This window comes from Bicyclus anynana, chromosome 26 (genome assembly GCF_947172395.1).
Source record: "Bicyclus anynana chromosome 26, ilBicAnyn1.1, whole genome shotgun sequence".
NCBI classification, from domain to species: Eukaryota; Metazoa; Arthropoda; class Insecta; order Lepidoptera; family Nymphalidae; genus Bicyclus; species Bicyclus anynana.
In genome coordinates, this window is record NC_069108.1 from 4853449 (window position 1) to 4877018 (window position 23570).

A 23570-nucleotide genomic window follows, 5' to 3' on the forward strand; every position below is an offset into this window, starting at 1 on the left:
AAGTCACTAAAATAGGTACTCATGTACCCCAATTATTCCTTATTCTGAACCTCAAAACAACTCCAACAAAATGACAACACAAATATTTACAAACAGAAAAAAAACAGTTTAAAAAATTTAAATTTGGGATGACTATTGCCTTGGCATGGTTTGGTTTAATTAAGCCCCCATCGATCACGATCGCAAAATTCGCAAACGCACCACAGACACAGAATACAGATTATTAATTTAAAAGCGGCTACCATAGAGTACATTGAATATAGGGTACGTCGGCTAGCCGTTACGGCTAACGCACGCTGCGGCCTGCCCTGCGCACGCAACGCAACAAACAGTGTTGCCAACTCGGATTTTGAAAAAGGCGACAGGTGTAGGTCAGATTAGAAAATTACATAGAAATGGTAAAAATTCCTCAAGCAATAAAAGTAAAGTAACGATGTATGACAGCCCGCCTCAGACCAGTTATTGTATAGGACCTGCCTCGCTAGACTTTTCTGTCAAAGTATATGATCAACGATCTAATGCGATTATAAAAACTGCCTCTATAGAATCGATGTTAAATAGTTGTAATCGTGTTCGTTGGTTAAAGAGCTCCGTAAAAAGTATTTTTATGGAGCTCTTTAACCGGAAATGAATTGTGTAAAAAACGGGCAAAAACTTCTAGTTTAGTATAATATATACAAAATCTAAGCTCGTTTTGCTCAGAAAATGACAGAATGATGAATAAATTACTCCAAGGAGAAGAAGTGAAGACACACGAAAACGTTGGACATAGCAGCGCTACTAGTTCCGCAAACGGAATATTTTAGAACTAAAACAGCGGCAATATTAAATGGAGATTTTTGATTTAATTCTTTTTTTCATCGAAGTTTGGTAAAACACTTAAAATAGTTTAGTTTCAAACAATTGAGATAAACAAAAATAAGATTTTTTTTGTATACCGTTACCCGGGCTCGAACTCGTATTTTAACGTACCGTAGACTTACACCACTCGACCAAATAACTATGTCGAATGTGGTTGAAATTAATGTACTCTTACTGTCTGTATTCTGTATTTATGTTCGCAAATTAACACATGCATAATCTCCTATGCCCAAAAATCTTTGTACTGAAGTTTCAGCCTCTTCGTGAGCAGCCACCCGAAGATATACTCTTTGAGTCGAAGTGTCGATGTCAGTCGATGACGATCATAATAGATCTACTTGATTGTTGACGAATTTCACATCAGACATCAAACAATTTTGGACGGGCAGTGAATTCGCAGGTGTCGTTGATACTGACATGAGTACAACGAAAATTCGAAAATCTTTACTAAAGCCTTCGTTTTGATGGAAGTATCATTAAACTAGAATTGAAAAGTGCCTTTAAGGTACTTTTTGATTAATGGATTACCTGCTGAAAACAAATTAAAATTTACAAGACTAGCATTGCAACATTGGCATTGACTTTGACGGCTGTCCATCAATTATCAGGGGGGCAATTAAAGTGGGCTGCAAATTAAGTGAATGTTGCCATAAGACATCATATCGCCATTTATGCATTAATTTTCATAACTTTACCTAAAAATCAAAGATTTTTCTCAAAACTTAGAAGAAAAATCAGAAGCAGATAAAATCCTTTCTATTTTAGCCATATTAATATTAGTCTTTGTTCTGTTCCTAGGTGAAATTTATTTATATAAGAAAACTCATCTAAATATAAACGGTTAGCCGTGATATGTTGGCAAAAGACAGACAGACAAATTTGTCGTCTGTGAAACAAACTTACTCTCGCATTAGTATGGACAATGCATATATTTCATTGTTAAATTAATATTAATTAGTCTAAATTTTCAAATTATTAGTAGTCATTTACTCTCAGAGACTAGGGTAATAGGTAAAAACTGGTCAGTTCTTATATTAAATTTTTCTTTGCTCGCTACGCCCGCCTCGCCTCACGCCTGTCAAAAAGCGTCTGTCAACGAATTTTGTTCGAAATTTTATTTTTAGCAGTTTATTATTATATGTTTGAATCGAAATCTATTTTCGATGGATGTAAATCTGATGCCTATTTTACAAATAGTCAAGAGTATCTATGGCAAAAATACATAATTTCAACAAATGACAAAGATGACAAAGCCAGATTTCGGTATGTATATTTTTCATTTTTCTAAAACTAAATTTTTCTAGTTTATAACCTATTCTTGATAAAATGTTCATCTTCCAATTTATAACCAATAATATTTTCTAGTATAGGCATGCTTCATGGTTACTTTGGCCTCAATTAGAGAGTTTATGATAATCTAAAAATTTCAACTTGCTGTTGAGATATTAATTTTTGAAAATTTAATTAAAATGAGTTTCAATAAGGGTGAGGTTCGATATCGCTCCGCACGCGAGGGGAGGTTATATTGGGGGAGTAACGACAAGTCCCCCCTACTAATCCCACCACACGAAACTACGTATTTTCTGAGAAATAAAAAAAAATTAAGAAAATTATCTGTTATGCAGGTTTTCTCATGATGTTTTCCTTGTCTGTTTGATACACGTGTTATTTAATTTCTTAAACAGCACACAACTGAAAAGTTGGGAGGTGCATGCCCCGGACCAGATTTGAACCCACACCCTCGGGAATCGTAGGCAGAGGTCATATCCACTGGGTTACAACCTAAAACATGGGAAAGGTTAAAAACTACTAAACTAATTTTCATGTACATTAATAGATAAATTAAGCTAAGTTTGGAGCAATTTCAGACTTGTTCCATAAAGATCTGACATAAGAAACAAAACCTCTGCTAATATGCAATCTCTTTTCATTAGCAAAGTTGTTGCTTATGTTAAAATTTGTAAAATAAATAAAATTATAAAAGGAGATGGTCCAAAATTGTATGGAGCCCAGGTCCAGTCATTGCACCCTAGTGAAAAAAAAGAATGTTATTTTTTTAACTATTTTTGATTATACTAATCTACAAATTCACTTTAATTCTTTCGAAATAATATTCAATATCTCCCAAGAGATGCAACTCTAATAAGGGTAATAATGGCGGATTGATGATGATGTGATGGATGATAGTAAACAAAGGGATGGATAGTAAACGAATGCATGTGAACGAAATGCGAATGTTGAGATGGATGTGTGGTGTGACAAGAATAGATAAAATAAGGAATGAGTATACAACGTGTCCCAAAATTCAACGATAAGCGGGCGCCAAAAGATTGACCTGCTCATGAGCACTTAAGGAAAAATAATAAAAAAAATATACCTAAATTTTTTTTTTAGTTACAAAATAAATTTTAAAATTCTTTGAAAATTTACACCTTGTATGATATTTTGAACTACCGCAGCTACAATTTCTTAAATATGCTTAAGATTTTTTTTGTATCGGAACCTAAGTAGTACTACTATTCACCACAACTCTTAAAAACACCACAATGCCCGCAGTTTTTACACAAAAAAAAATCAAAATATTTTTTTTCCCTCAAATTTTTAAAGATTTTTACTTTCAGTCTACTTTGACTCATGGTCTTGCAAAAAAAAGTATGAACACCGCTATGGCAAGTTATTTTCAAAGTTGACGCAACTAATCAAGATTTCAAAATAGTATAATACCCTAGGATAACTAGTCACAAAAAAAAATATGCGTACCATTTGTAAACAAGAACCAAATTTCTTAATTGTTCTTGTTGTTAGTAATAAATTTTACTATGTTCCAAAAATGTGTTTGTTATTTTAATTACACAACATTAAAGTAAATGTTCGAATTGTTTTCCACCGGCATTAATACAGGCACGACATCGCCTTAAAAACGACCGTTTTATTTTTCGCGCATATCTTCTAGCATTGATATGTGCCGCAGCCTGAGTGATTTTTTGCCGAAGCTCGTCCAATGTCGTAATCGGTTTTGCGTAGATCCTGTCTTTGAGACAACCCCAATAAAAGAAATCCAGGGGGTTTAGGTCGGGTGATCGGGGTGGCCATAGGATAGGACCAAGTCGCCCGATCCAACGCCCCGGATACTCGTGGTCTAGGTATTGTCTCACAGGACGAGCGTAGTGAGCTGGGCAACCATCATTTTGATACCACATATTTTGAAGGTCGCTTAGGGGGACGTCTTCTAGTAATTCTTGCAAATCATTTTGTAAAAAGTTCAAATAACTGTCCCCATCTAAGTTTCCTTGTAATTCAAAAGGCCCAATCACTTTTCCATTTAAAATGCCCGTCCATAAGTTGACCTTAAATTGATATTGGGATTTGTCTTCTCTCATCAGGTGCGGATTCTCATTGCTCCAGCTGTGTAGGTTGTGAAGATTTAAATAGCCATCTTTCTTGCAGGTTGTTTCATCCGACCATAGTACTTTATCCAAGAACTGAGGATCTTCCCGATGCTTTTGAAGCATCACTCGGCAAAATGCGATCCGCAGTGGATAGTCCCGTGATAGTAACGTTTGTACACGTCTGTAATGATATGGGTGTAGCCGATGACGTTTTAGTATTCGATGTGCTGAACTTTTTGGGATTCCCGTAGCTGCTTCTATGGCACGCACTGAGGTAGTTGAATCAATGTTTATTTCATTGAGAACTTCTTCATCGCATTCCGATCTAGGTCTTCCAGCGTTTCTTCTAGCTGACGGCAAACGACCCTCCAAAAACGCTTGATGCACATTCATAAATACCCGATAATCTGGATATCTTTGAGCGTTTGGGTACCTTTCTCGATACAATCTGCTAGCAGCGTTAGCATTGCACCGACATTCTCCATAAATGAGATGCATGTTAGCGTATTCCATCGGCGTGTATGGTTGCGGCATGATAACGCTAAACAGTCCAAAATACACCAAAAGTCCAATTCACAAAACACAGGCACAGTCCAAAATAATGCCAGGTCAGTTCAGTTTGCAGATCACTTAAGTCCAGTCCAAAATGCAAAGCCAAAAGTCGTTAGTACGAGAGCCACGTCAATTGAATACGGAAAGTTGCGCAGTAAACAAAGGAGCAGAGCGTACTGACTTGCTGGGAACAGGATTTTCTTTACCTGCATCATTGTCATTCAACAAAGAACATCTGTCTATCCCTCTCTAACGTATACTTATCGCTATCTTTCTCTCTCTCTCTCTCTCTTATTTTTAAATGTTATCGTTCGTTCCATTAAAATTCTAGGAAATTGCAACGTATGACTCACATCATTTTGTGCATAAAGTAAAAGTGATTTCTAGGAGCAAAAACATTTTAGAAATTTAGTTCTTGTTTACAAATGGTACGCATATTTTTTTTTTGCGACTAGTTATCCTAGGGTATTATACTATTTTGAAATCTTGATTAGTTGCGTCAACTTTGAAAATAACTTGCCATAGCGGTGTTCATACTTTTTTTTGCAAGACCATGAGTCAAAGTAGACTGAAAGTAAAAATCTTTAAAAATTTGAGGGAAAAAAAATATTTTGATATTTTTTTGTGTAAAAACTGCGGGCATTGTGGTGTTTTTAAGAGTTGTGGTGAATAGTAGTACTACTTAGGTTCCGATACAAAAAAAATCTTAAGCATATTTAAGAAATTGTAGCTGCGGTAGTTCAAAATATCATACAAGGTGTAAATTTTCAAAGAATTTTAAAATTTATTTTGTAACTAAAAAAAAAATTTAGGTATATTTTTTTTATTATTTTTCCTTAAGTGCTCATGAGCAGGTCAATCTTTTGGCGCCCGCTTATCGTTGAATTTTGGGACACGTTGTATAAGAGGAAGTCTGAAGGTGGCGCCAGTGACAGAAAAATTGAGGAGTAGAAGGTTAGCTTGGTATGGACATGTAATGCGTAGAGAGGAAAGTCATATTACTAGAAAAATGTTGAATGTGCAAGTGGAAGGTCATAAGAGGAGAGGAAGGCCAAAGAAGAGATGGTTGGATTGTGTGAAAGAGGACATGTGTGTAAAAGGAGTGGATGATGAGTTGACGAGTAATAGAAACGAATGGAAAAGATTGACATATTTTTCCAACCCCACTTAAATGGGATAAGGGTAAGGTGATGATGAATGGCAGATTGATGATGTTTTCAATGCAGTAATTGATTTGATGTTTGCTGTCAATTGTCATATCATTGTTGCTCTATGGGCGCCATCTTGGTAGAACTCAAAAACTTGGATTTTTATTTTATTTATTTCTTTTTATTTAGTTACATTTATTCACTTATAAATTTTAATTAGATCCTTGTATTTTTAAAATTTTAATGATACGGGGTACAAGAGTGAACCTGAAATGGACCATCTCCTTTCTTCGTTAAATATGTCATTTTTCACTATATTAACTATAAACATAAACCCACAAATAACAAAGATATTAGTAATTTTGTTTGAACGCCCAAACAAATGTAACAATCATTATGACCTTATGTCATTAAATCATATTTTTATGGGGCGTTTTTAGGAATCTTTGTCAGTTCCGCAAATCTGACCCTTGCGCCGCAAATCCCTGTAGCTCCTAAAGTAATGATTGCAGATACCCTGTTCCTTTAACAAAATTGCTTTAATATCAGCTTACTACTAATTTATATACAAACTAGCTGACGCCGCGCGGTTTCTGTTCCCGTAGGAATATGGGGATAATATATAGCCTTATATAGCCTTTGTCGATAAATTAACACTGAAAGAACTTTTCAAATCGGACCAGTAGTTCCTGAGATTAGCGCATTTAATCAAACAAACAAACAAACTCAGCTTTGTAATATTATATACAAATTATAAACTGTCATCATCCCTATTGAGGTGCTTGGAAAACCATTATCCTTAGTCTAATTCATGTTAGATGATGTAGGTGACAGTTCACTCTTGAAAGTTTGCAGCAATTCATGTTATATTTTATCCCAGCATTCCAATGAGAATAAAAAATACACATCTGAAACTGTGGAGTGTATGCTAGTACTAATATAAAGAGGTACTTACAGTTCATTTCATGTAGGGTGGTGCGGGTGACAGTTTGTTTCACTCTTGAAAGTTTGTCGAGATACACAATAATAGTATGTATTATGAATGCTAAACAGGCGACTGTCACCATACCCATGCTATCTGAAAAACAGTTTAGCCTACAAAATGGGTTGGTGGTAATCTGTGGATCTTTTGAATGAATGATTCTAAATGTAATAGGGCATTCAAATGATAATGGTGCATCATCAATATTTAATACATATTATAAATGTAATAATATTTAAATGCAAAATTAAGTTTGTTTTTCAGTCAGCCTGTCTGTTTGTCCTTATGTTACCTTTTCATAGCTTAACCACTGAGTCAATTTGTATGATATTTTGTATAGACATAAATTGGATCTTGCCCATGATGCTGATCATAGGCTACTACTACATATGTAACACATACCTATGTATACTAATAGCATTAACAACTGAGTCTTAGGGCCATAAATCATTTCTCTATATCTATCTCGCTTGCACTTATGGGTCTTATGGAGCCGTCTAGTGAAGGGTGTAACAATGAAAGACATATTATCGATAAGTAAAGTTTATTATCGTATCTTGTTCACAAAATTAAAAAAATTAACAATATTTGATTTAATATAATACATATTTCATATTATATAATTATTAACTAAATAAAATTAATCTTCATCTGAGTCTTCATCATCAGAATCTTCGTCTTCTGCCAAATTTATTATATATTAGTATCCATAGTGCGCAACGAGTAACACATGAATGTATTTATTTAATTGCAGTAAACACATTTATAGCAAAAAAAATACGCAATGCAATTACATTAGAAACCGACCAATCAGAATCGTCCAAATCATTATTGACTCATCATTAGCACGTGCGCAGGTAGCCGTTTATCGATAATTAGGGTGCGCAGGTAGGCGCGCTGCACATTCCTATCTTTTTTGACTTTTATGACCGGACGACTCAGATGATAATGCGCATACTATAGTAGTAGTGGATTTACATGACAGAGGTCCTGAGTTTGATCCCCGGCTAGGCCATTGAGGTTTTCTTAATTGGTCCAGGTCTGGCTGTGGCTAGTTACCATCCTACTGGCAAAGATATACTGCCAAGTGATTTAGCATTCCAGTATGATGATGTGTAGAAACCGAAAGGGGTGTGGATTTTCATCCTCCTCTTTACCCCCTTTCCATCTTAGATTGCATCATTACTTACCATCAGGTGAAGTTGTAATCAAGGGCTAACTTGTAAACAATAAAAAAAAAAACTTTTTATCCCTGTAACATCCATGGTTATCACAGGAGTATTGAAAATAAGAATTTGACACGGAGTTGGTCTTTTTTAAACCCTCATAATATTTGTATCAAAGTAAAGGGTGACCCAATAATATGAAATGATTTAACAACAAATATGGCTGATATCTGAGATTGCAGACAAACTTTCATATCTAACAGCATAATTAAAATCATTGTTTTTTCGTAAATTAATTAACTTTTTAAATCATCTAGTAAGCCTTACTCAATCTTAGATTCTGCACCTGATTGGACTTTATTAATGGATATGTATGAGAAACATAAAATCCCAGCGCATGTTGCTATTTAGAGATCTAGACCAGACATTTTCCTTTTGATCAAACTAAGCAAATAGTACTTGTAGAGCTTACTGTGCCGTGAGAGACTAACATTTCGAAACACCATAGTTTGAAAGTGAATAAATATTATGACCCAACAAATGAACTAACTAAAAATGGCTATGTAGTTAGTCTGTACGCCGTAGAAGTAGGTGCGAGAGGATTACCAGCAAAATCTATAACTTGCTTAAAGACCTTGGCCTCTCTAGAAGTGCAGCTAGTTCTATATTATCTCTATTATATATTAGTCTCATTATTTCAGGTATTTCCTGCACATGGAGCTGCATATCCTATTTAGAATCCTGGTCACGATGATGGATGGAAGACATTGATGAAATAATATTATATTGGGTATTATTACATATTGTATTGCTTGAATTGACAAGTTAAGTAGATGGTGATAATAAGAATATAATTTTCTTGAGTATGTTGTGGGTTTCTTCTGAAATCCAGCAAGTTCATAGAATTTACATTTATTATAAAATATTATTTAGTTCACCTCTATAACAAAAAACAGAAATATTCTGTGCATTTCGCAGAAGCCTGCTTTCATTGTCACGCTAGAAGAAGATTGAAAATTTTGTATTATAACTATTGATATTTTAACTTGCTTTTATTTATTATAGATACCTATCAATATAATTTTATTGTAATATAACTGAAATATAATTAATTATAAATTGTGTTTTAAAACTAATTAAACTAATTATTTCTTCAGTGACCAGAAGGCTGGCCTATATTTTGGCCAGAGAATCAGTATTGCCATACAATGTGGCAATACTGACAGCCTTCTGGGCACTTTGCCAATGAACATCGATTTGGATGAATTCTACGACGCCTAAGTCTGTATATATTTCCTTTTATTTTATTTTTATAATAAGTTTAGGTATCAAAATACTTGGACCTTGCTCACGAGATTACCGCCATGTTGAATGTTGAGTCAACTATTATTGTTCCGATAGTTGTTTCAGTCAATGGTCTTATAGCGAAAAGCTTCGACCAACACCTTAAGTCGGATACAAAAGGCAGTGATTCTTGAGACGGCGCGTATTGTGAGTAGGTTCCTCACTCTGGAGCCCTGACCACCGGTTGCTTGGACACTCAAATGTCCCGCAGCGGGAGGGTGAATTTTTTTTTATAAATTTTTAATAATGTTTTGTATTTTATACTTATATTGTTAAAAATTTAAAAAAAAAGGAAGTAATAAATAAATGAGAGATAAGTAGGTATTAAATAAGTTGTAGCAAAATTGTGTCCATTTTCATATTAATTTAATGTGAAATAGAACATATTTAGTATAATAACATAATAATACATAACATGATTTTTATTTAAATTAACTTAAGTTATCTTTCTATAGCCAGCCAGCCTTTCTATAGCCAGGTCTGGTTGATAGGAGGCTAATAGTTACCACACTACCGGTAAATGGATGCCACCAAGCGATTTATCGTTCCGGTACAATGTTGTCTAGAAAACAAAAGGGATTGTCCTTCTCCTAACAAGTTTGCCCACTTCCATCTTAGATTGCATCATCACTTACCATTAGGTGAGATTGTAGTCAATAGCTAACTTGTAATGTTGAAAAAAAAGATAAAGCATGCACAAATGTCTGTCTGTGACATTATAGTTTTTAAGCAAATGCATCAATTTGACGTTTTTACAGCTAGCGATTTGATGGTTCTTAGCTATATACAACTAGTGGACGCTCGCAACTTCGTCCGCATGAAACCCTACCCCTACCCTACCCAACTCCCAACTCTCAAGTCCCACACTACACCTACCCTACCATACCCCTGCTTAACCCTACCACTACCCTACTCCTACCCTACCTCTAACATATCCCAATCCTACTCTAACCTTTAACCCTTCTTAACCTTCGTACATTGTCTTCTGATTCTAAGCTACCTCCGCCAATTTTCAGCCAAATCGGTTCAGCTGTTATAAAAAATGTAACTGACATGACTTTCCTTTATATGAAGACAATGTAGGTAAACTAATCCTAATAATTTCTTTTTATTGTAGCTAAATTAAAGACTCAAGGGTATAAAATTTTTATTCGAATTCTCTATAGCGGTTCTGAAGATATTAAAAAAGAAAAAAAAAATAACTAATGGGAGGTATGAAACTGTTTTTTATTTTCCATCAATTTGTAGATGTCAGGTTTGATAAAAATTGTACCTAAGTACCTACTGTTGTGATTGTTCGCCTAAGTTCAGTTGCGCCTCATGATTCGACGCGTAAAAACGTTCGACCTGAGAAATGTGTTTTGTTTATTTTTAGGGTTCCGAACGTACGTATTTTTCTAAACTCTCGCGGAAAACCTACAGGGGCTTCGCGGAACCCCAGGATTCCACGGAGCGCACTTTGATTATGGTTGCTCTGTATCTCACATCACAGCAAATGCTCTGGATTCAACACTGTACCAATGGGTTCTAACCCCTCCCACTAAACTATTGTTGTACCATCAATAAATCAATGAGGGGAAAGGAGTATCTTATTTATACAATTTTGCAAATATTTTTTTGTTTAAAAACCTTTTGCAATTCTGAATATTTTTCTTTTCATTTTCATAATCTAACCAAATGGGTAGAGTATGAATATTAAAAGAAGCGTGCAAAGCATTTTCCACATTCTGGAAAATGGGGTAAAGTATATTTGAAGTGCCGTTTGAAGTTGTCTCTTGTAAATAGAGGTGTCTTATTTTGTTTTGGAGTTTGGTTTGTTTGGTTTTTCTGGTCTTTTTTAATGGAGTAAAATCATATCATAATGATATAATTTTACTTTACTTTAATTTTACGCAAAATAAACAAGCCTAATTGTGTCAACATCAGTAAACTGTCTTATTCTTCTCACTGCAAATGCAGCTAAGCTGAGTTTGCCCGACAGTTTTTCTATATGAGCACCCCACTGAAGTTTAAAATCCAAGGTCACTTCCAGGAAAACTGTGGGGACAAAGGGGAAAAAAGCCAGCGTTCCGTAATTCATAAGATGTGTATATTGAATTTTTCTACAAATAGTTCTGCTTCTAATTCCTTGCCGTTGATGTTCTGTATATTTTGGTGTACAATGTTAGTTACAGTGCACCTCCCATGTCATATTTTCTAGTTTAAAGAATTTTTAATTGTAGCAGTACTAGGTTTATTAGTACAGTTTGTAGAGATGTCAATAGACTGTGTTAAAATACTTGTAACTGGATCGTTTATATAAGAATTAACATTTGAGACAGTACTATCACTCGTACTCTGGTCAATAGAAACATAAAAACTATTTTTACAATTTGAATTAGTGTCAATAGACTGTGTTACAACACTGGTGACTGACTAATTCAAGTTGTAAGCCAACAGAGAGGCAACATGCTGCTTAAATTTTTTGGCAGATATAAATTATCTTAATCAACGAATAAAATGAGGTAAACTTATTCATGTTAAAATAAAAAAATGTGGATGGTATGTCAAGTTATATAACAAAAGATTCAAATTATGGATATGCTTATTTTCTTTAGCAATTGACTTATAGTATGGAAATGCACATAATGTAAATTTAAATTTGGTTCTACTATGTAATACCAAAAGCTTTTCAACACATTTTATGATTTGATGCCTTTTAATATTTAAACTGTTCCCTAACATCAAAATTACATTTGAGTAACCAACTACATTTTCTATACTTATGCTATTTATTAAATAATTAAAACTAGCCCCCGGAAAACATTTATTAGTCACTGAATGAACCATAGCAACGTCATCATCACGAGTTGTTTCAGCTTCTTGACCAGCAGAAACCATAGCAACGTCATCATCACGAGTTGTTGCTTCTTCTTGGCCAACAGAAACCATAGCAACGTCACCATCACGAGTTGTTGCTTCTTCTTGGCCAACAGAAACCATAGCAACGTCATCATCACGAGTTGTTGCTTCTTCTTGGCCAACAGAAACCATAGCAACGTCATCATCACGAGTTGTTGCTTCTTCTTGGCCAACAGAAACCATAGCAACGTCACCATCACGAGTTGTTGCTTCTTCTTGGCCAACAGAAACCATAGCAACGTCATCATCACGAGTTGTTGCTTCTTCTTGGCCAACAGAAACCATACCAACGTCATCATCACGAGTTGTTGCTTCTTCTTGGCCAACAGAAACCATAGCAACGTCATCATCACGAGTTGTTGCTTCTTCTTGGCCAACAGAAACCATAGCAACGTCATCATCACGAGTTGTTGATTCTTCTTGGCCAACAGAAACCATACCAACGTCATCATCACGAGTTGTTTCATCTTCTTGACCAGCAGAAACCATAGCAACGTCATCATCACTAGTTGTTGCTTCTTCTTGGCCAACAGAAACCATAGCAACGTCATCATCACGAGTTGTTGCTTCTTCCTGACCAGCATTGTATGATCTGTCAGCGACTAAACTTGGCATAAAGTCATCGTCACCGAACAAGTGGCGGTCGAAGTGGAAAATACCGCATTTTTCGAATGCGTTAACAATGTTTGTTGGCGCCATTGGCTTAAGAAATGCTGTTCCAACTAATTCACCAACGTCGTATATGGAAACTGGCCTGCCTGGGTTTCTCAATAGCTAAGAATCAATCGCCGCGTTGTAATAGGTCTTGAAGAACACGAACGTCGAGAGGCTGTAGTTTATACTGTATAAGGCCTGTACACTTAAATTTAATAAAATAAAAATAAAATTAGTTAGGGGCCCAAAAGACGAGCGACAAATCCCGAAAAATCTCCCAATAAGTTCCTAATTCCTACACTCAAACCAAAAAAAAATATTACATATTGTGTAGTATGTTCCAACAAACATTATGGTACCAATTTTACATAGTACCTTATGTAGATTTTGGTTGTTTTATTTTCGGGACGCACCCTCCCTAATATTCGACTAAGTGGGATTGTGCATTACATTTTACTAATTTTTGCTTTGACACGTAAGGGGCCTCTGTATTCCGCGGGCCCCGTATCACTGATACGGCGGTAGCTACGTCCCTGATTGACATCAATGTAATCCCTGGTTGTAATGTATTCCTTTAATGCAACTAACTCAAAATGCCATTGATTTAAAGTTTCTTTCATTTAAAATTTCTTTACTGAAACCTGGCTTTGAGGAGTCTTTTAAATGGCAAACTGCGAAACTTGCTTATAGTAATTCTATATTTTCTTACTTAATGACACAATGAAGATTCATTTTGTTTCCATGTATTTTTTTCAATATTATTAATTGTAAAATTGGTGACGTGTAACAAATTTTACTTCTGGATTTTTGGATGTAAACGTAAGGATTTGCTGTTTCTAAAACTTTTTGAATGACATTGTTGAATTTGGAAAATTTAAAATAAGGCTACGCAATTTGTTATTGTAAATTTCTCTACGAATATTCTGAACTGGGTTAGGGGTAAATTTTTTAGCTGCTAATAGACATTAAAAAAAATAGGAGTGATAGCCCAGTGGATATGACCTCTGTCTCCGATTCCGGAGGGTGTGGGTTCGAATCCGGTCCGGGGCATGCACCTCCAACTTTTCAGTTGTGTGCATTTTAAGAAATTAAATATCACGTGTTTCAATCGGTGAAGGAAAACGTCGTGAGGAAACCTGCATACCAGAGAATTATCTTAATCCTCTGCGTGTGTAAAGTCAGCCAATCCGCATTGGGCCAGCGTGGTGGACTATTGGCCTAACCCCTCTCATCCTGAGAGGAGACTTGAGCTCAGCAGTTAGCCGAATATGGGTTGATAATGATGAAAACTGTTTGAATTGTTGAATTTGGAAAATTTAAAATAAGTCTACGCAATTTGTTATTGTAAATTTCTCTACAAATATTCTGTACTGGGTTAGGGAGATTTCTCTAAAAATATTCTGAACTGGGTTAGGGGTAAATTTTTTAGCTGCTAATGGAGATGCCGTAGAGGGACTCCGGGGGCATGAAACGACTGCAGTCGCTGTGTGCATACTTGATGTAGCAATGTATCTTTGTTCCGAACCATGTGTTTACCAGTTAGTGGTGTGAGAGTCTAAAACTCGAATTTTTTTCAGACCACAAAAGTAACTCACCTTTTCCAATGTTTGTGCTTCATTTCTGTAAAAATACTGATGAACTTTTCTTCGTATTGACGAAAATGTGAAATCATCCCGTTTGTCCTTTAAGTTATGTTTAGGACCCCTTTTTGCTGAAGATTTACAAAAAACGTTGTCTTTGTGAGCCTTCGAAACAGGATACACAGAAGTCCTGGATATCATCAAGATATCTGTCGTCTTTTGGGATTGTACAGGTTACTCTTATGGCCGTAATAAGTTAGGTTAGAATAAAACGCTGTGTAGTTATTCAACATGCGTCTTACTCGCACACGTCACAGAACGCAAGTGTGGTACGACTTTGTTTCGTTTCCCCGCGCCCGCGCCCCGCACGCAGTGCTCGTACGTTGCATACATTTATTATATGTTACAGGGATATTCGGATAAAGATTCCTTTTTCTTTTCTGTGAATACATATTTGTAAACATTCATTATCATTGTTTTCTCGTTAATGTACCACAAGTATTTTTAAATTTTATCAGCAGCTGTCAAATCCTGTTTGTAAGTTCTGTTATTGTAGACTGTGCTGCATATCAGATAAAATGCTCTTTGGTCATTATTTTCGTAGTTTCTGGTACTGTTTAATTTTTGGGCTTATTTTTCAAATTCGTCCTCAAGTATTTCGAGTAGTCATTCATTTAGAGCATTCGAGTCCCATGGACAAAGACCGGTAGCTCGGAAACCACTAAAAATCGTAGCCGGTTTTACGGAATTAATAATAGTTTTTAACAGTGGCACAAAATCAACTTTTGTAAGACTGGATGGATTGTCTCGCCGCCTCTCTAAGACTGTCTTTTGCCAACCACCTTTAAGAGGTCTAAAAACCGAGACATCTCCAGGATGAGGCAGCCGAGTTTATTTTATTTAATTAATTGTTTCATACACAAAATTGTGTTTATAAGATCGAAATATATGAGAACGTTTCGGGATAATATTTACCCTACCTAACCTAACCTAACACGTTGTATATATGAGTACATACAAATACTGCCAAAATCATTACCTTTCCTTTTGGCGTTGCCGTGATCGGGTTATAACGTACGATACGTAAGGTTACGAACTTACGAGTATTTATTCAAAACTTCCAAATTTATATTTTTTTGTTGGCGGTATTTTTAGCACTACAAGTTCTGTAGTTTATCTATATACCTACATAATAGATAATTTAGCACTTTATGCTAAATTATATGTGTTAACTGCCTCATTAAGCTGCACTCCTCTAAAACCATAATGTGAGTGCTGTGTAGTTCGGCGAGCTCAGATTTTAACTGGAAGTTTTTAGCAATAATTGTCCTCAGTTCCTCTTGTTCCTTCGTCAGATCAGAATTTAGTTGTTTCAGTGACTTGATTTCCAGGAGGTCATTCTTTAGTTGAAGTTGTTGTTCCATTGCAGCAACCTGTTGAGATAACATTGGACTAGAAAGCAATTTGTCCAGAAACGCACCAAATAGTATAAATGTTAGAGAAGGAAGAAGGAAGATATATAACATACAAAAGAAAGGAAAGTGAAAATGAGACGTATAAGTACGTTCACCCTTCATTATTAATGGTACTCGTAATTCGTAAATATACTTGCCATTGCAATCTTAATCACTCATAGAACCTGATTGCTGAAAAACATAAGAAATTTTGTGCATTTTTTATTGCAACCTCTTTTTTCTGTATATTTTTCTTTTCTCCACTGGTATAATTTATTTTTTTTCGCTCATTTTTTTCACAAATTTTTAGAAGATCGTATACAGACTAGAAATATCGTATCTCATCCAGGTTAAATATTCGATAAGGTGTAAAATTTTGTTTTTTTTTAAAGTGTTTTTTGAAGCTGGTGGAACGCGACAAAACTTGTATTTTCAGGTTTACGAGGTGCAAGTTCTTTATGGCGTTTCATGAAGCCTTTTAGCCAATCGATGCCAACTTGTTTATTATTCAACCACATAAATATAAATACAAGATAAACATATCACAAAATGGAGGCGGTATGGCATTCAAGACTGCTGTTCGAATAACCGCTTCAAAATATGAGTTTTTATCGCGTAAGTACTTTTAAATATACGTTCGTAAGTCTCCAAGTCTGAGTTTACACGAGTCTATTGAGGAACCTTTTCCATTGACCAAAAGCGTTCAATTAAATGTTCAAGCCATAGCGGTTCTGCGTTACAAAAAAATGCTTTATATATATATTATATTATATGAACTATACGAACTATACGCATCAATCTATATATGCTTTTTATATAGATTGATGCGTATAGTTCATGTCACAACCAGCTTTCCCCATAGCCAAGCGTTGATTGAATTGCGACAACAGAAGAATGGGGTGAAATAACTTATTACTTCCAAGTAAAAATGGAAACAATTCATTACCTATCAAACAATCAATTGGGCCAGGAATATGATAATTATCATCAGCCATTGGTAAAGAGTGAATCAAAATGGGCATTACGTGGTCGGTTATTGGTTCAATGACCCTAGCATTAATAGTATATGAACAGCTTTTATCGAAGCGAGAATGAATTTTGAATGTAACAAAACCTAATTAGGTACTTTCTGTTTGACTTGGTTTTTTAACTATTAATTTATCATGTTTTATAAATGCAATGTTTCCTTTTTTTATTTCCTCCTCTACTTTAGGTTGCAGTTGCTTCCGAATTTCGAGGACTTTTTTAGAATAGTCTTCTTTGACGTAGACGCCAGGTCGGAGCTTTGACTTGTTTTTGAGTATCATATGCTTTTTCCATCCTGTTGTTAGAGTTACAACTACAGGGCGGCTTTTGTTAGTTTGTGCTCCGATCCTATACACTTCACATATTTCATGGCTGTCTAGATGTATTCCCGCATCTATAATTGTTTCTTTTATGTGGTCGACCAGCTCCGTTTCCCTTTTGCCTTTTTCTTCCATGCCGAAAAAAATCAAATTATTTCTTCTTCTATGCATTTCCAGTTGCTCTATTTTTTGTTCTAGTTTTTCAACTTGAGATTTCAAATTCTTGTTCTCCTGCATAATAGACTCCATGCTCTCGTTCAGCGCTTCCATAACGTGTGCTGTTATGGTTAGGGTTTGTTGGTTTAGTTTGTCTTCTAATTTTGCCCACCAAAGATCCATATTTTTTTCCATTTTTCGGGGTAATTATAGATTAAGTGGTGCAACACTAGTTAGTATGTCACTCGACATTCGGTGGTGAAGTTTTTTAAGTTGGCACTACTGAAATATGGCCGTCTATTTTCACAAAGATGTGTACTTTCGATTTTGTTTATCAAGTTTTAACTTTAGTCCCGCACTGTTTTTAAGTTTTTGTCACTTTATCTACACGGTTAACCCAAAGTTATGTTTAGATATTAGTTTTTTTCACTGAAATCCCAATTCTTTTACGGAGACCGTGATGTATTTGTTTACGTTTGCGACACCTCAAGTTTTGGTGAAGTTTGTGATGTTGTTTTCCAGGGTTAAATTTCTATTTTCACACGTTTTTCTGATCAATTTCAAATATTCGGCTTGTATGTTGTGATTTTATGCCACTTTCAGTTGTGAATTGTTGTTTTATCACTAGATTTCTTAATTAAAAACTGGGAGCACTGTTTACGCACTGTTACTGTTTTGACAACCGGAACCGGAAGCCTTAAAAAAAAAGGAAACATTGCATTTATAAAACAAACAAAATTAATAGTTAAAAAACCAAGTGGCCGGGAAAAAAGAAAGCGAGTCCCAACTGACTCACCAAACATGCCAACGCAACAGACCCATATGCTCTCAAAAAACTAACAGCTACCTACGACCACCGGACCACAATAAATGAACCATTTAAACAACAACTGGAAAAATGCACCCCAAGCCGGCTAGTCACCGTGGGGAAAGATGACTACTACCCTCCAAATATTAAAACGTTAAAACAGACACCCACTCCTCGCCACCTAGACAACATTTATTTAGCTACATACAATACACTTTCTCTAAGAACTGAAGAAAAATTATCAGAACTCATGTTGGCATTACAAAATATTAATTGGACGATCATAGGACTAAGTGAAGTGAGACGCTTGGGAGAAAAAATAGAGGACCGGGGACAATTCATTCTCTACCATAAAGGGGAAACCCCTGGCAAACATGGCGTAGGTTTCTTAATAAGAAAAGAATCAAAAGATAACATTGAAGAATTCATAGGCATATCAGAACGTATCGCAATCTTAAACATAAAGTTGCAGTATTCGAGACAAATATGGTCCATTGTCCAAGTCTGCTCCCCAACAGAGCAGTCAACAAATACTGAAATAGATTCTTTCTACTCCAATTTCACAGAGGCAATAAAAAACCACACAAACAACTTGATTGTAATAGGCGACTTCAATGCGCAAATCGGCAACAGAAGAAATGGAGAAGAATTGGTGATTGGCCCTCATACCTCAGGTAAAAGAACAAGAAATGGAGAGAAACTTATTGCACTGGCCTTTGAACACAATTTAAAGGTACTTAATAGTCAATATAAAGCCCGACCCAACAATAGATGGACATGGGAATCTCCCGACGGAAAATACAAAAATGAAATTGATTTTATTCTCTCAAACAGAAGCCAGAAATTCAATGATTGCAGAGTAATAAAAAACCTAAACTTTAACAGTAACCACAGACCAGTCCGAGCCAAACTGAACTTGAACACAGAAAAACATAGACGTCCATTCAAAATCAAAGCAAACAATAAGGATATTTTCTTAGATAGTACAGACCTGAATGAAAAAATTAAAAGCTTTATAGAAATCACAAAAGAACTAAAGACACAGGATAAATATAATAGAAGCTTTGACTACCAGTACAACAGGAGAAACATCCTTAGGACGATGCCGCAGACAGCTATGGCTTTCTGAAAATACAAAAAGTCTACTAGAAGAAAGAGCTAGTCTGTTAGCTATTTTTTGTGGTAAACTCATTTTTCTTGTACGCCTCCTTTTAAAATTTTATTAATGATGTTACACCAGTTGTGTATATGGAGGCGTAAAATATAAGCATTGAAGCATTCTATAACTTCTCTTTTATGTAGAGAACACCCCAACCAATTTAAATCATGGTTTTTAAGAATTTCGTCTTTTATTAAATTTTTTATATGCAAATTTATTTAAGTAACAATGTATAAGGCCAGAGATTTTATACATATCTATAAAACATGAATTTTTTTTTGATGGATATGTTAATTTACTGGTTTTCATTAATTTGTATTCGCGCAGTTCAATCCAAGTATGAATTATATCCCTTTCTTTTTCGACAAATGTATCAGAGCATGTGTACATTTAATTGTTTTTGTAATTCTCCTGCAAATGTACCCTGCAGTATATGCAGATGAGTGCACCCGGAGCCTTTCATTTCGTGCATTTATTGCTTGATTGATGTTGCTATTTGGTTCCAATGTTATGGGTGCAATATTTTCTTTGTCTTCATCGGTAAACTTGTGACATCTGTTTTTATTAAATTTAAAAAAGTCCACTATTGTGTCTCCTTCATCATCTTCACAATTTGAATACATTGAGTGTGGACCCATGATTTTGGACATCAATAACGATTTAAAAGCAATAATAAATGTATTTGCATCCGGGTGAACATTTCTATAAATTGCTCTGATCCTGCCAAAAAAGTTTTCTAAGGGATCTTGATTTATATGCCTTGGATAAAAATATTCTATGTTATATTTTAAAAATAGCAATTGCGATATTTTTTGAAAACATTCAATTGTTGTTATCCATCCATCAAGAAAAGGAACTCTGACTTTATAGGTCTTCTTATTCTTTTGTGCCCTGCGACTATTTGTGTCGATAAATTGAATGTTTTTTAATATAGCCTTAGCTTCATTCCAAAAATCAAATTGGTTGGAGTTCGGTTTTACTGGTCCTCTTATTTTTCCTTTGACAGAGTCCCTTTGGGATCCGTTGACACCATCAAATAGTTGGTCTATAAACAATACTGCTTCGCTTGTACTTTTCACCCAACAGGATATCTGTAGGTAGAGCCATCCTGTCGGGTGGGCGAGCATGCCACGGCGCTATATCCCTAATATGGGGCTGTAGCGCCGTCTCTGTCCTTGCGTATGTTCGGATTGCCTGTTCCTTGATTAGCTCGTCTAGCGGCTCGATGCGGAGGTCTCTCTCGATCGTTCGATTCCTCACATATCGAGGAGCGTTGGCGATGCGACGTAGAGCTTTTGATTGTTGGGCTCTCCTCGTCCTTCTATTGGATTCGCCGGCCAATGCGTACGTAGAAATGGGGCGTACGTAGGTTTTGTACACCCCAATCCTCGTTTTCAGTGGTAGGCTCGACGAGAGCACTGGGTAGAGTAGGTGGATAGCTACTTTCGCCTTGTTTGTAGCGTTTCTTATCTGGTGTCGCATTGTAAGGTTCCTGTCGATTATGACGCCTAGATACTTCGCCGTGTGGGACCATGGGATGTTGTGGTCCTGCAGCTTCAGGTCTTGTGGCAGTATGTGTCTACCCATCACCATGGCCTGCGTTTTCTTTGCGTTAATCGACAGTTTCCATTTACTCGTCCATTCTGGAAGAATATCTAGTTGGGCTTGCATTAGTTGACGCGCTCTGTCTAGATTCATGGATGTAGCGATGAATGCGGCATCGTCTACGTACAATGCCAGGTGCACCCCTGGAGCTGTAGGTATATCATCGGTGTAGATCGAGTATAGAGTAGGCGATAGGCAGCTGCCCTGTGGTACGCCCGCTCTTATTGGGTGTTCATCTGAGAGTTGTGACTCTACCCGTACCTGGAAGCGGGTATTTTCCTTTTATATTTGCTGTAAGCTATTTTTGTGGTAAACTCATTTGAGTTATTAGTTTTTCTTGTACGCTTCCCTTTAAAATTTTATTAATGATGTTACACCAGTTGTGTATATGGAGGCGTAAAATATAAGCATTGAAGCATTCTATAACTTCTCTTTTATGTAGAGAACACCCCAACCAAGTTAAATCATGGTTTTTAAGAATTTCGTCTTTTATTAAATTTTTTATACATTTTTTATATGCAAATTTGTTTAAGTAACAATGTATAAGGCTAGAGACATCTCTATACAACATAATTTTTTTTTTATGGATATGTTAATTTATTGGTTTTCATTAATTTGTATTCGCGCACTTCAATTCAAGTATGAATTATATCTCTTTATTTTTCGACAAATGTATCAGAGCATGTGTACATTTAATTGTTTTTGTAATTCTCCTGCAAATGTACCCTGCAGTATATGCAGATGAGTGCACCCGGTGCCTTTCATTTCGTGCATTTATTGCTTGATTGATGTTGCTATTTGGTTCCAATGTTATGGGTGCAATATTTTCTTTGTCTTCATCGGTAAACTTGTGACATCTGTTTTTACTAAATTTAAAAAAGTCCACTATTGTGTCTCCTTCATCATCTTCACAATTTGAATACATTGAGTGTGGACCCATGATTTTGGACATCAATAACGATTTAAAAGCAATAATAAATGTATTTGCATCCGGGTGAACATTTCTATAAATTGCCCTGATCCTGCCAAAAAAGTTTTCTAAGGGATCTTGATTTATATGCCTTGGATAAAAATATTCTATGTTATATTTTAAAAATAGCAATTGCGATATTTTTTGAAAACATTCAATTGTTGTTATCCATCCATCAAGAAAAGGAACTCTGACTTTATAGGTCTTCTTATTCTTTTGTGCCCTGCGACTATTTTTGTCGATAAATTGAATGTTTTTTAATATAGCCTTAGCTTCATTCCAAAAATCAAATTGGTTGGAGTTCGGTTTTACTGGTCCTCTTATTTTTCCTTTGACAGAGTCCCTTTGGGATCCGTTGACACCATCAAATAGTTGGTCCATAAACAATACTGCTTCGCTTGTAGTTTTCATGGTTGCACTGAGTTTCGCCATCCACATATGTTTCTAAAATATTATAATAGAGGATTTCAATAATTATTTTCTTATTAGATAGGACTTCAAAATTAGTTCCAATTTGAAAAAACAGTTTCTACTCTAAGGTTGGGAAAATAGGGGTGATGTATTCTTCACTAGCGGACGCCTCGCAGTTTTATTTAGTTCGTTTCCGTGAGAAAACGAGGATGAAATATAGCCAATGACACTAACAAATAACGTAGCTTTCTAGTAGTATAAGAATTTTCATAAACCCAGGCCCTCATGATCCAAAGCCGCATAGGCTTACCCCTGGTTAAATATTCATATAAAAATATTGTTAAGAAAATTTAGAACTTACTAAATAATGTGTAAATAATAAATAGTGTATTTGAGGAATCCACTGGTTGTCTCACTTAAAGCTTGGGCAGCCAGAGACACTTTCAATATTTTATTTTCTCAATGTAAACATGATGATCTGTTAACTTTTTATTTATTCTTGTGTGACCTAATTGGCTATCTGCATTGTAAACTGAGAGTATGTCACTCCAAATGGCAATCCTCCCTTTAAAGATCATATCCTTGTTTAAAAAATTATTTCTTAGACCCTTTAGTAAATGTGGTGGATCATACACCACACTTAATTCCTGATCTAATATCTCAACAGTTCCATCTGAAAAAAATTTAATAAAAAAAATTCAACCGACTTCCAACTCAAAAAATAACTTTAACTAAAAAGCAAAAAATAAAATCCTACTTATGTGCTACCTTCTGATCAGTTTGAAGGCGGTGCCAAGCCAGTGTCGTGTTTTAATTAAAGCTGTTTCTGAAAGAACCAAAGAAATTTTGTAGTTTAAACGTGTTTAATTAAAACACCACTGGCTTGGCACCGCCTTCAAACTGATCAGAAGGTAGCACATAAGTAGGATTTTATTTTTTACTTTTTAGTTAAAGTTATTTTTTGAGTTGGAAGTCGGTTGATTTTTTTTTATTAAATTTTTTATTTCTCGTAATACACATAATTATAAGTGTTAGCAAATAAATAGGAACTTTCAATGAAAACGGTTGTATCTTCCAAGTTGGT

General features: G+C 35.4%; 1 long non-coding RNA gene across 1 annotated transcript; it reads left to right on the plus strand.

Annotated features, from left to right (window-relative positions):
• Positions 1-1726: 1726 nt before the first annotated feature.
• On the plus strand, positions 1727-9217 carry LOC112056168 (uncharacterized). Its single transcript, XR_002887575.2, has 2 exons — positions 1727-2124; positions 8800-9217. It is a non-coding gene; the product is annotated as an uncharacterized LOC112056168 (long non-coding RNA).
• The last annotated feature ends 14353 nt before the right edge of the window (positions 9218-23570 follow it).